General features: G+C 44.8%; 1 protein-coding gene across 1 annotated transcript in view; it reads left to right on the forward strand.

Annotated features, from left to right (window-relative positions):
- Positions 1-15,271, forward strand: part of PPTC7 (protein phosphatase targeting COQ7) — a 165,728-nt gene that overhangs the window by 38,693 nt on the left and 111,764 nt on the right. The window lies entirely within an intron of this gene.

Here is a 15,271-nt window from a genome sequence, read left to right on the forward strand (position 1 = left end):
CCTTCTTTTGGCGACTTGCTATTTCTTTGCAGTGTTTTTACTTGATCATTTGTAAAGTTGACACACAATTACCAAACATTATATACATTGATATATGAAATTGATTGTTCAACTGGTCATACATATAAACATTTTATATATAGTTTGATTGTGCACAGAAAATTAATAACCATATGTATAAAAAGAACTAGTGTATAATTGTTTTAGGCTATTCACCAAGGTAGCTTGTATACATGTGATTGCCACAGGCTTGCTGTCCTCACTGGCACAGCCGGTCTTCGCTTAATGCGGCCAAGCTTTACCTGCCTCACCGATGATTGTTATTTTAAGATTGTTTCTCGATAGTTTCGCTTGACTCCTGGCCATCTTTGGGGAGGGTTTCTCGATTGCGGAGCCTGTTGTAAATTGTAAAAGCCGAATTTGGTGGTTAAATCTAGCTTGTCATTTTGAAATATTTAATGGTTACCGGTTAATGTTTGTAATCTGAAAATCATAAAGACTGGTCTATAAATGGTTCTTGGAGTTTTGTGCTTTGTACTGTAATTGAAGCAAAGGCTCATGGTTACGGCTGAAGTACTTGTGATATGGTAGGCACATGTACACCTAGCTTGCCAGTTCCTGCTAGTGCCAGACTGATCTAGTGACACCGCAGCTGCCCGGGTTTTCCTGCTGAGGTTTTCCCGACCGGGGTTTTCCACTCTGTTCTTCCTGCCAACAGAAGCTCCGCCCACCCCCAACACTAAAGACGAGCACGTCCACACCTGGATCACACCCAGCGGCACAACCCCTGGCCTGCCCACTCCCTTGTCCCCCCCTGAAGATACACCATCACCGAGCTCTACGCCCTTGAACCCGGACGCGCATCAAACACTGCCACAGCACTGAACCACATGCATCAGTAGGACCTTTTACCTGCACCCACCACACCACCCACCCAAGCAAAAAACAGAGCCTGCATGCACCCTTCTCCACACACGCTCACTGTGCAAGCATTCCATTGGAGTTATGGGACCTCATTGCCACCTCGTGCACACATACACGCCCCACCTGAGCAAAAAACACCAACCTGCATGCGCCCTTCTCCACACACGCTCACTGCGCAAGCATTCCATTGAATAATGGGACCTCATTGTGTCTCTCTCTCGCTCTCTCTCGCGCGCCTCTCTCTCGCGCGCCTCTCTCTCGCGCGCCTCTCTCTCGCGCGCCTCTCTCTCGCGCGCCTCTCTCTCGCGCGCCTCTCTCTCGCGCGCCTCTCTCTCGCGCGCCTCTCTCTCGCGCGCCTCTCTCTCGCGCGCCTCTCTCTCGCGCCTGCGTGTCTCTCTCTCTCTCTCTCTCTCTCTCTCTCGCGCACCTCTCTCTCTCTCTCTCTCTCTCTCTCTCTCTCTCTCTCTCTCGCGCACCTCTCTCTCTCTCTCCTCTCGCGCACCTCTCTCTCTCTCTCTCTCGCGCACCTCTCTCTCTCTCTCTCTCTCGCGCACCTCTCTCTCTCTCTCTCTCGCGCACCTCTCTCTCTCTCTCTCTCGCGCACCTCTCTCTCTCTCTCTCGCGCACCTCTCTCTCTCTCTCGCGCGCCTCTCTCTCTCTCTCTCTCTCGCGCGCCTCTCTCTCTCTCTCTCGCGCGCCTCTCTCTCTCTCTCTCTCTCTCGCGCGCCTCTCTCTCTCTCTCTCGCGCGCCTCTCTCTCTCTCTCTCTCTCTCTCTCTCTCTCGCGCGCCTCTCTCTCTCTCTCTCTCTCGCGCGCCTCTCTCTCTCTCTCTCGCGCCTCTCTCTCTCTCTCGCGCGCCTCTCTCTCTCTCTCTCTCTCGCGCGCCTCTCTCTCTCTCTCTCTCTCTCTTCACACGTGCTCTCACGCAAAACACACCAACCTGCATGCACCCTTCTCCACACACGCTCACTCTGCAAGCATAATGGGACCTCATCGCCACCCTCCCACACAGCCCCTTCCATGCATTCGTCGGCCAACGGCCGTTGCAAACACTACCTCTGTAGTGCTGCGCACGTCCGTTGGCCGACGCGGCCCCGCACACTCCGCTAAACCGCCGCACAGCAGTGGAATTGCCGCCGTGGTTAAGCTCAGAGACATGGCTCAACCTCATACCCACCCCAGACATTGCCCTAGTGACCCCGGCAAATATAAAATCACTCACCAGGACAGCACCAACGAGCCGGGAGGAGCAACAGCCGTCCTCCACAAAGAGACCATGCAGTGTTCGACAACCACCACCCCATGGAACATCTTAAACTCCGGCTCCACATGGACGACAAGACACACCTTTTCATACCCCTCCCCCAGTCAGTGTTATAGCTTCTGCAACACCATTGCGTACTTGATTGTGCCCCCTAGCCTTAAACTCTAAGGACTACATCTTCTTTGACAACCTACATTTAGGTAAGGTAAGAACTTAGATGTTCTGCAACAAGTTCGTTACTACAAAATAGTGAAAGAACTTGGTGAGTCGTTCCTTTATTATGGTTTATATTTTCCTCTGCTCGTTTCTCCCCCTCTTGCCCCCACCCACAGCGTGATGATTCAGAAGCACTTATTTACTATTTTAAATAAATGCATTCATTAGAAAAGAAAGATGTGATCAGTGATGCAGCGCGGTAAAATCTAGAATATTTGTTTGAACATACAGCAGTAACAACTGCAACTCATAAGATTCCAGTTAAGTGAGTCATATGTGGGTGTGGTACATCACTACTAATTGCGGAGCACAGTTTCCGTTGAATGGAAACATTCTTCTGGGTTATGCTTGTCGTGGTTGCAAAATAACCTTGTAATATTGTATTTGAGGTACCTAATCCTCCTACTGTAATTACCAAGGTTTTCATTTGCAGATTCTCAAAGCTGTTCTTCAGTGACTCTAAACATCTGATTTTGGTCATTAGTATTTTTAGTTGAAGCACACCATTTTAGGTTGTATTTAAATTCAGTGTGGTTTTGAAGTAATCAACAGGGGGGGTGGCTGTGTGTGTACCACACTCCAATCCACCAGCCGTCGCTCCTCACGCTACGGGTGCTGCTCACCGCACGGTTTGCGTGAACAATTTCTTGACCGAAATTCCCCAATCTGGTAAGCACTTTTCCATAAAAAAGCACTCTGGAGAAATCTTTTTAATTAATTATTTTATTCTTCGTGTCCGATTGACATACGCGTTTTGGCGTTACTGCCTTCTTCAGTGTCAACAATTCATTTGAATTACGTGCTTTTAAATAAAATTGTGCTATCTAAAAGGCCATAAGTAGTATCAAATCGGGGAAGGCGATGGGACCAAACGGGACTCCCATCGAATTTTTAAAAATGGTTGCCCCACACCTACCGGCCATGTGTAATGAAAGTTACGAGCAGGGGATTCTGCCAAATGATCAACGCCTGGCATCCATAGTTGTGATTCGTAAGCCAGGGAAGCTCGCTGATAATTGCGGTTTCTATAGAACGATTTCGCTAATTAATATAGAAACTAATATTCTAGCAAAAGTACTTGCCTCACGGATGGTCACGGTCATCTCATCCTTGGTCTACCCAGACCAATCTGGATTTATGCCAGGGAGGAACACAGCACTTAACATTTGGCGCCTGCACAGTGTGCTCGCACGCCAAGAATACATGGAAGAGGATGGAGTGGTGCTGTCCCTAGATGCCTCCATGGGGTTTGATTCTATCGAGTGGCCATACCTATTCGAGGTCCTGAAGAAGATGGTCTTTGGCCCGAAGTTTCTGGGATGGGTGCAATTGCAGCTCTATAAGGATGTATAGGGCCAAGTGCGAGTGAACAACTACACATCTCGAATATTCACGTTAAAAAGGGGCACCCAACAGGGTTATTCTATAGCCCCACTGATTTTTTTTCCCTTATGTTAAAACCGTTGGCTGCTTGGGTACGGCGAGATGTAATGGTGAGGGGCTTGAAATGGGCGAAGGGTCATGATGACCGTATATCCCTCTATGCCGGTGACATCCTACTTTACCTGACCTCCCCATATAGATAAATTCATGGGGTGTTAAATATCTTCACAAATTTTGGGAAATACTCCTGTTTTGCCATAAACTGGAACAAGTCTGTATTATTTGTGCTCCGTGGTCCGGTACCGCTACTCCCTGCGGGCTACAATGTGGAAGTGGCCACAGATGGCTTTTCTTATCTGGGAATATAGGTAACCTCAGATCCCACCCTTTTTTATGACCGTAATCTAGCACCACCGCTAGCCCGGCTGCGAGCGGATGTGAAACATTTCAGATCTCTGCCTCTTTCGTTGGTGGGCCAAGCTGCCCTTTTTAAGATGATGGCCCTCCCACGCTTTCTCTACATCCTTCAAGATTGCCCACATCGGGTCCCAGATGCCTACTTCTCGGGAGTAGAGCGAGGAAGGTAGAGAGAGAGAGAGGTGCTGCTATGGAATGGGGGAGCTCCTCGTATTGCGATGAAAGAGTTGACGAAGGGGTGGTATGACTGGGGCATTGCCCTCCCAGACCATAGGCTTTTTATTGGGCGTCGCAATTAGTGGTAGTAAATCACTGGATATATCGCTCCCCTATCAACCCTGCTTATCTACTGGACAGGTATCAAACTGGACGAACTTGATACTTGGGGGCACTATATTCAAAAGTTAGCAAAAGGCGATATTTTGGGCCCACCTCTCACGCTAAAACTATTTGGCATCAGGCAAATTCCCATCTGGGGTGGTCAAATGTAATTACAAAAGTCACGTCCCTGTGGTATACCCAGAGATTGGGACACCTGTGTCACCAACCTGGCTTTGATAAGTGGGATAGGATACTAAAAGGATTTCCACTGTCGGGGATTTGATTATCAAAGGTTCGGTCCTTAGATTCGAGGAGCTTAGGGAGAAATCCGAAATGGCCCAAGGGGAAATATTCAGATATCTGCAAGTTAGACACGCCCTTACCACTGCTTTACCCGATCTCACGGACATACCGGAGTCGTCACCGTTAGAAGAGCGACTGCTCGACGGGCCGCTACACTCAAAAGCCATATCACTAACTTATAAGAAGCTATGCAATAACCTACTTGACATATTCTACAAACTTAAAGAGCGGTGGCAGAGACCCATTGACAATGAGGACTGGCAAACGGCATTATTATCCCCCAGAGAAGCAGCTATCACACTCCGCTTCAGACTGATACAACTCAGAATCTTACATAGATCATACATGACGGGTTACCTTGGCGAAGATCGGCGCTAGACTAGATCGTACATGACCGGGGTTACCTTGCCGAAGATCGGCGCTAGACTACATGCACTCTGCCTTGGGGGCTGCCAACAACCTGCTACCTTCTATCACACAATTTGGAAATACCCTGAGTTGCGGCAAATATGGGAGGGGGCCACAACTCGTATCCAGAATGCCTTGGGAAAAGAAATCATCCTTACACAGAGACTAGGTCTTCTTAACATTTGGGCACCGACTGACCTTACAGAGGTGGACTAACAAACTACATTAGGCTGTACCCTTGTTAAGCAGGAAATTGCGAAAGGTTGGTCAGCGACACACACCTTCTCCCCGAGTGTGGGTGAAATAGTTCGATAAGTGCATGATTGAAGAGACTGAATTTTTCAAGTCACAAGGGTGTTCGAAGAAATGGGATAGGAAATGGGGCAAACGGAATGTATATCGTGGTAATCTATGTATTTCCCCATCGGTGGAACTGGAAATGCAGCATGGTGGAGAGTGGGATATTGGAATATTGTGATTGTAATTATTCTTTCCTTAGCCACTGTGATGACCTATTCAGCGATTTATTCGGAATGTCATATGGAAAATGTATGTGATTCTATTGTTGAAATGAATAAAGATTAATAAAAAATTAAAAATAAAGTTGTGCTGTACAAACTGACCGGAAGTCAGTGATATAGAAAGTGTCTTAGTGCAAAACAATTCTTTGTAAGTGGCAGACATCCTGGATTAGTCATTTTATACGTTACTGTGTGGCAAACCGATTCGATCATATTTACAGTTTTGATCACTATATTATATTTATTGTTCTTGCGCGACGAACGTGACTGAGAGCGGGCGGATACGAACGTTCGCCAAAAAGTAAGATTGCCCCAGAAAACAATTAAAATCAACAAAACAGAAGGCACAGTCGCAACCGGACACCTCCATCAGAGGTGGAGGTTTCAGAAGGATAGCAATCAGGTGGGACACTGAATAAAGCGACAACTTTTTTTCAGGAGTACGAATTAATTCGAGGAATAAGACCACGACCTGCACAGAGAACACACCCACTGTAAAAAAAGGAGAGCAGGAGGACAATAAGGGGCAAAAAAGGCAGGAAGCGAACGCTCCACACCGGTTATGACACAAAGCAAACTGGGAGGAAGATGGAACTAAATGAAAGCAAATAAACAGTACTCAACCTATCAGATTGTGTGTTGACTGACAAGGAGATCAAAGTACTGCAATTGGGATTAACTTTCTGCCCAACTCCCGAATTCAACTACACACAGACACGTATAGACGTTTATAAATGCGTACGTAAAATCAAGTTAATGAAAATACATGTACTGAACCCTAGAAGTAGAGAAGGTACACAAATGGAAGGAATAGAGCCCTTGGTTCAACTCATGGGGGCAGATTTAGAGACCTTATGGACTCTCCATGAATTGGACAATGAGTCAAAATTCCAAAGAGACATTGAAGGTGGCACAACGCGAATGCTCGAAGAAACACGCATAGCACAGAAGAGCTGCAAGAGTAATCGGAGGGTAAAATCAAAAACAATCCCACGGACACCACATGATAGGATAGATACATTTCAAGAGACTGTAATTGAAGACCTGAAAAAATTACAAGAAAAGAGATTCAATGGAAAGTAATCTAACCAAAGAACAAGAGACAGATATGCTTCTAATAACTTTAGACATCACAAGCTTATACACATGTATTGATCACAAAAAAGGCTTGGAAGCCATCAAATTGTTTTCTACAAAAACGACCCCTCAAGTTTCGAGATCATAATCAAATGTTAATTGATTTGTCTTGGTTCTGTCTCAATAATAACATCTTTACTTTTGCAGGCCAACTGTATGTACAAAAGCAGGGTACCGCCATGGGAATATGCTTTGCTCCCAGCTACGCAAATCTTTTTGTGGGCTGGTGGGTGAAGCGCGTGGCCTGAGTGGGTACTAATGAGGGATGGGTGGACAATATGCCTCCATGGACATGCTATATTGAATATCTTTTCACCATTTTGCGGGGTCCACAGAGTGAAGCAGAGAATTATATAAAGGCTCTAAATGAGAATTATTTGAATCTGCAATTTACCAGTTGTATCAGCAAAAAAGAGGTGGGATATTTGGACCTGAGTGTATATGTAGAGAAGGATACCCTCGAAACATCACTTCATCGTAAACCTACCGCAGGAAGTTCAATCCTGCATGCTGGCAGCTATCATCCCAGAAGCGTGATTAACAACATCCCCTTGGGGGAGTTTCTGAGGATGAAACTGAATTGTTCCACAACATGCGAATATAAAAAAGCTAAGAAACAGCTAAACAGATTTCTCAGAAGAGGGTACTGCAGGGGGAATCTAAATAAAGTAGAATCTAGTTGTAGTGAGGTACAGCGGGGCCAACTCTTAATTGACAGAGGAGAACAGCATGAAACAAGAGACGAAAATCAGATGAATCGCAGATTACACTGAGAAATCATCAGAAGTATTCCAAATCCTGAGAAGGAATTGGCGGATGTTCAAATCAGACAGTGTAATAGGGGAACTGATGTCAGATAAACCTTTAGTGACCTACAGAAGAGGAACATCATTAAAAGACCTTTTGGTTAGGAGTCACTATAAAGTGAAACCAAGACAACTTAATCCAATCAAGGGGCTTTATCCTTGCATGAGATGTAAGCCCTGCAGAAATAGCAGTAAGGTAAAGGAATACTTGATACTGGGCAAGAAATCCAAGACTATAATATCAAAGTTTCTTCGCTGCAATTCAGACCATACAGTTTTCTGTTTAAAGTGCCCATGTGGCAAACAGTACGTGGGTAGTACGATCCACCCCACGAAGTAAAGGGTCTTGGAGCATCTTCAGGCAATTAATAACAAGGATCAAATTTATCCGGTTGCCTGACATTTTGAACTCGTGCATCACAGCAACAGTAATCTACTAAAATTCTTCTGCCTGGAGCAAGTAGAAAAATCTGAGAGGTGGGGACAGGGTGAAAAGATTACGCACCCTAGAACCCAAATACATCATTAAACTGCGGAGCAAGGCCCCAAGAGGATTAAACAATGAGGAGGAGATGTGGGTCCATGTAGGCTAAATAGAAAATAAATGGATAGGAAATGAAAGGAGAAGCTTTGGCACAACCAATAAGATATTTTGTAAAATAACTAACTTTTTCTGGTTGTGCTCGTTGACATTGCATAGTATAGGATTTCACTGCTGCGAAAAAAGCCCATACAGGGCATGATGAAAATAAAATATATGGCAAGCATACTAAATGTTCCAAACTGAACCCCTGAAGGAATTCTATTAAATTTAAGAGAGTAGTTCACCCCCGAAAAGTTGGGTGATGGAAATGAATTCTAAGTAGGGTATAAGAAACTAGGGAAAATATTGCGTAATCATATGTAATTGTTCGAATTTCAGTTCCTCCCTCTTTTCCTTTTTCGTCGAAACTGATAATATTTAGGATATATTTTAATTGTATGTATATCTACTCAATGCTACCACATTGATTAGAAGGCCACAGGAGGGGGGCCACGCCCACTGGGGACTGGTCGATAAGTAGGATTAGCAGCACATTCTGCCTCAATATTGCCACAACTTAACGCCACTGAAGAAGGGGAAAACCTGAAACGCGTATGGTGCACGATGAAAGAAGCCAGTTCTTCAACAATTGTGACTGCTGCATTTTTATTAAATTGGTGCAACACAAACGTACCTGGAGGCTCTTCCTTGGGGGCAACTCTTATGTTTGGAAATATATATATTCTGTTCAGCTTGCCCACAGTCCACTACCCTCTGCTGCCTTCGGTTTGTGCCTTTCCTGCTCGTTTTGCTGCCTTCTTTTCTGCCCTTTTTTGCCTCCTTTTATGTTGCCATTAATGCTCATTTCTGACCTTAATTTTGCGGACTTCTATTTTGCCTGTTTCTGCTCTTTATTCTGCCTGTTTCTGCTTGTTTCTTCCCTGCTCTCACCACCCAGCAACCCCTCCCTCCTCCCAGGACCTACTTAATGGAGGCCACAGTGCAATCTCATCGAGGGGTTTCTTGTGCCAGCTCCCCCCTTGACAGTTCTCTTGTCCAGCTTGCTTGCAGTCTGCAACCCTCTGCCTTTGGTTTGTGCCTCCTCTGATCGCTTTCTGCCTTCTTTTTCTGCTCACTTATGACCTTTATTTTGCCTCTTTCTGTTCGTTTCTGACCTATATTTTGCCTCTTTCTGCCAACGGTTGCCTTATTCCCACTGTTGCCCTCGCCACCAAGGGCCTACTTAATGGAGGCCGCAATGCGACCCCATTGAGCAGGTCATCGTGCCAGCTCCACCTGCGACAGATCTCCAATCCAGCTTGCTCGTAGTCCACTACCCTGTGCTGTCTTAATTTAGTGTCTCCTTTACTTGTTTTATGCTCCATTTTAGAGGTTGAGCCTAGCGGCAGCGTGCATGCGCTGCTCGCTTTGCGAGGCATGCTATGCTGTAGTAGGGTATGCTGTTGAAGCCTCGTCGTCCACTCTCCCCCCATATCTCATTGGCTTTGTGTCATTGTCCTTAAATGCTGGCTTCTGATTGGTAAATAGGCTTTTGAGTCCCTCCTTGGTACCGCCATGTCTCTATTTGTTACCGCCCATAAGGACTGGACCCTTTACTGGTCATGCTACACGGTCTGCTTTATCATGGCTAACAGCACTATTTTTTTTCTTTCTTTTCAGCGTGGTCCACTTTAACTTAAGCGGCTGCGCTTGCTCATTTAATCTAATTTTCAGCACGGTCCACTCACTTTAGTGGCCGCGCTTGGTTATTTAATTAATTCGCTATTTTCTTCTGCGTGAGGGGCACAGGCGGGGCTAGAGCTAGGCACGTCACGGGCGGCTTGGTACCGTTGTGGTGAAAGGCAGGCACTTTTACCGAACCAAGCATTTGCAATGCAATAGGTCTTGCATTTACGCAAGTTTGAACTATTGACATTGCATATGACAATGCCTTTTATTTTTGTTTAAGCTTTTGAAATTTAAATAGAAGGCATTGCCATTTACTACTCCAATAGCTTAAACTTGCGTAAATGCGAGACCTATTGCGTTGCAAATGCTTGAGGCTTTTTTTCTGCTCGCTTTTGACCTTTTTATTTCTTCCCCTATCTGCTCGTTGCTTATTTAATCTGCATTAAGGCTGTGCAGAGCATAGCATTGGGTACATGGCAGGCCGTTGATGGTGGGTGTTGGACTGAAAGGCTTGTTGAGCACAGGGCATGGCCTGGCAACTAACCCACACAGTGCACAGCCAAATCTCTGGGGAATGTACTTTGGGTGGCCCCAGCGAGTTGGGAGCATGGCCTGGCCACAGCTCACGTTGCACATGGCTAGAGTCTGTGTGCAGCTTAGCTAAAAGTTAAGTAAATCTTAACAAAATTCAATGGAAAAAAGTTAGTTATGGTTTTGGCTTAAACAAAAATTTGCCACCTATGATTAGCAGCACATGCAACACACGCCAAAACTCGTACAACCCCACATGCTCAAAGCACCAATTTAGCAAATGAAAAAAAGAACATGCAGGAAAGCAAGCACTGTGACATGGAGGGTGGCATGAGTTATGAGTCATGTTCGGGGTTTGAGTAGTTTGATCCCAAACCATAACTCACTTTTTAACTTTATCTGTGTGCATACATATGTATGTATATATGAACTGAAAAAATCCAAAGGTTAAAAGGACATTATAGTTAGATGAAAATTTCAGTTAAAACGTGCAGTTTTAAACGAGCATTGGCATAGCCAATAGGCCTCGCCTTTGCGACCATATAAGTGTTTAGCCAGAGCTATTGGCTTAGGCAGTGTTATTAAGCTATGTCGCCCAAGTGAACACATATGCCTAAGGAGAAAGGAGAGCGTTTGATGTACCCAATGAGTGAAGATCTTGTTAGTGTGGATTAAAATGATAGAGACCCTAAAGGGACTGTGATGATGCTAAGAGCAATGTACACAACGTTTGGCTGTAGAAAGGGTACTGTTTTCCTTGTGTAGTTTCTATATTTTTGCTAACCAGCCTGTCACATTACCAGCACCCGTGTGTGTTGTCTCTTCTAACATATTGCTTTAGCATCAACCTCTGTTTAAGGTCCTGCAATGAACACTAGTGGGCATTTTGCGAAAGGCCAAACAACCAGTGACCTGCGTGTAGCACAAAAAATATATTGGAAACATATTGCTTTTTAATTAGATATATTGTGGTCTAGTGGGAAATAAATGCTGCTGGACAGTTCAATGTATCTTGTCAAAAATATCGGCATCCAGCTGTTCCTCCGGAGATTGGCATAGTGCACTTTTTTAAAGAAATAAAATACAGTAGTATGCTTATAAAACGAAATAAAAAACAGTAGTATGTTTTATTAGACGAATCCACAACCAGGTGTGTATGGTAGAATGTTGACCGTCATTTCACAAAAAAGGCGCATTTGAAAAAACACGCAAACATCAGCAAAACGGACGAGGTGGGGTGGCATTTTTCGCCTCAGATTTGTTACTGAGGCCAAACACGACCCAAGTCCCATGCTTCATGCCGTGACGGTTTTTACAGGTTAAGGGCCCTGTGTTTTCCATGGTGGTTCGGTGTATGTATTATCCAGGTCAGTCAGTGGCTGCTTACTCTACCATAGTAAGCTATACTAACCCCCAAATGGCAGGTTAAATGGAACAAACGATCTTAAACTCACTATCGGTCAGATATGTTCCATTTTCCTAATGGGATGCTCCTCATCTTCCCCTGCAAGTCAAACCGTTCAATGGAGAGTCAACCTTGGTCTAAGATCCCCAATCAAGAGCCGAGGCCCATTTTTGTGCTCTGTCTGAAGGGTTTTGAGGGCAGCTTTGCGTCATACAGGGCCTCCTTGAACATGTATTACCAGACCGTATACAGCATTGAGGGACTGGTAGGCACATACTTCCAAAACTTGATAACACCCAGGAAAACAAGAGTATTCTCCTAGTATTTTAAATTGTAATAATGGATGTTTTAGGTGCAGAACAAGTGAGAAACATGAATATTGGATGGTATAAAGATAGCACCAGCTGAAGACCGGATATCCCTCCTGGGTTGTCTTCCTCGGCTTCTCCTTTGGGATCATACTGAAGGCTTTGCTCATGGAACTGCAGAGGAGGTCTGGGGCCTGTTCTCTGCATTCAGTACCTAGCATCCTGTGCTCCATGGTCGGCTGTAGGTGCTATGTGCACTGTATTAGACAAGGCACGACAACAGGTGCTCTGCCATCGCTGGCTCATATTTTCTGTCTATAGCGTGAGGTACCTTGGATAGCCGCGGCCTGGGAGGAGAGTGTGGGGATTCCCACAGCCTGAGCCCACCCATGGAGACAAAATATACGGTGTACTTGGAGAGCTGTAGGCAGAAGGGCCTCTTTCTGGCCAGACGTGCCCAGACACGGCTGTCCAGCGGTGCGTGAGTCTATCCTCTCGCTTATTCAAATCACTTACTTTAAAAAACAAACCAAATGTAAATCACGATTAACGCATATACATCTCCCCACGGTCCCAGTAGCATCTGCGCTTCTGCTAAAGTTCATATGGTAATTTCTGATTTACGTAGTTTAAGTAAAGGCATTCCAAACTTGACTGCAGTTAGCACACTTGGGAGCGCTTGTGCACTTCAGTTCCAGTAGTTATGGTGCTGCTGGCAATCCCTGCAGTTCAGGTGTGTTTGGCACCTACAGTTGCTTATCTGAGTGGTCCCCAAGTATTGCTGTACTTTGGACTAGCAGCATTAGTGCCTACGGCATTGTTTTTATAAAGCGACAGTGTTTTAAAAATAGGCAGTATTTCCCATTCCCGGCCTCGCAATGAACAAGTTGCAGTGCTTCCTTTTATGGGAATTATGGGAATGGCAGCGCCTCACAGTCAACAGCGGCGCAGTCCTTGGACTGGGAGAAATCCTTGGACTCCCACCCCCTTGACATGGTGTTAATGATCCCTTGGGATCAGCGCAGGACAACAGAACACCCAGCAACAGCCCGGGCTCTGCAGTGTTTCACACTTTGAGGCAGTCACAGGACTGGGAAACATCAGCACTTGAGGGAAACTAAACTTGCACATTTCTGGGAAGCACTAGTTCACGCCCATTATACATACATAAAGTGCAAATGACAGTTCCTAGACATTGCGGCCAGTGGGCCAGCCTTTACTAATCTCCTGAACAAACGTACAGTAGACCCATCCACTATTGCTAATGCATATGTCAAACTACTTCAATCATACAGATGCAATATATCTTCATCAAATATTAATTATCCCCTCCTTTTTTAAATGGAAAGCATGATGAATTAGGTGTCAAAAAGGGTTCTAATCTCATAAATAAGCATAAACGAATTCATCCATAGTTTCATATATAACATGAAAATGTGGCTGTATTGTCTCCCCCTAAGTGGTGCATCCCAATTGCTGAAACAAGGTAAACATAGCTCTTTTACTAAAAATCCTGTAAAGTGCAGGTGCTATAATGTGCATAATGTCAAAATAGCACGATAAAGAAACGTTTCCTATCCAATAAATAACCAGCACTCAGTTGGAAGAGGACCAAAATCTCAACACTGCGGAACAGCAGAAATCTGGGCTAAAGTAATTACTCATAAATGGACATGCAGCTCGGCATCAAGATTATGTCCCTGTAGTCTTTCAGTGCCCAAGAGGATAATCATCTGCAATTCAAATCGGCATAGTTCCAAATTCCCTAATGCCCCTGTGCGGAAGGAGCTTGATGTGCTTAATACCAAAATATTGGAAGGATGCCAAATTGCCTTGGTTCACTTCCCAAAAATGCTTCTCCATGGGGGTATACTCTGTTCTGATGCTTGATTTTCCTAATATACTGCAAAATCCTGAGTCTTAGCCTATTAATAGTGCTGCCCACATAGCATTTACCACAACTGCATTCCAATACATAGACTGCAAACTCTGTATCGCAGGTTATTGTTTCCCGGATCTTGCATACCCTGCCCTCCAAGATCTTCTAATGGGTCCAGTTGATAACAAATGTGCAGGTCTAGCAGGTGGCACATTTTCTAAAGCCTAAACTCCTTCTTTTCAACCAATCGGGCTCTCGATAAAGCCTGTATCTTGTTCGTATGTCTCCCAAGGATGGTGCTCTCTGATAGTTGATCTTGGTATATTGACCGATTACATCCTTCAAATGTTCATCATGCTTCAAAATGTGCCAATTCCTATCGAATAGAGCCATATTCCTTGTTGTATCCCATGAAAAAATTTATCACTTGATTCTGATCAGTTGTAATGCCTCCAACGCGTGTGTTTTTGGTCTGAATGCTCAGTAGCTGATCCCTATTTTTTAGTTAACCCTTTTCTTTGCTTCCCTGAGAATCTGCATTGGCTAACCCCTTCAGAGAATCATGCAATCATCAATTTAACCCCTACTTCAGTAGAGCAGATCATCCGTGCCCCCAAGTAATTGGCTGAAAGGAATACTCCATTTTAGAGAGCGCAGATGGCCCACTATTGCCATGTAGAATCGAATTACAGGCTGTCTCTTTTTCAAAAGACCTTGATTTGTATTGAGTTCCCCATTACTTGTAATTTCACATCCAAGAAATCAATTTCATGTGTGCTCCAGTTGGCAGTCACTTGTATGCTATAGGGATTGATGTTTAAAATGGCAACATATTCAACCAAGGATGCCTAATCTCCATCCCACAAAATAAATAGATCAATGAAACGCACCCACATTGCAATTTTACTGGTGTGGCGAGCATTGCATTCCTCCCAAACAACTTCGTTGTCCCACCAGCCCATGTAGATGTTAGCATATGTGGGGCGATAGCTGCCCCAATCACCGTACCTTGCTTCTGAAGATAGGATAGATTTTCATGTCAAAAAGAAACGTTATGGGTAAGGCAGAAGGAGAGCATCATAAGAAGCATTGTGGTATGCTGTCAATATCAGGGTGTATAGATCTTAAGAAATAACGACCGGCCTCTGCACCGTAGTTATGTGAGATGGAAGTATACAAAGAACAAACACCATGATGTAACCGCTGCGCCAGGGAATGTTGTTAATCTAACTTAAG

Source organism: Lissotriton helveticus, chromosome 11 (assembly GCF_964261635.1).
Source record: "Lissotriton helveticus chromosome 11, aLisHel1.1, whole genome shotgun sequence".
In the NCBI taxonomy this organism is placed as follows: Eukaryota; Metazoa; Chordata; class Amphibia; order Caudata; family Salamandridae; genus Lissotriton; species Lissotriton helveticus.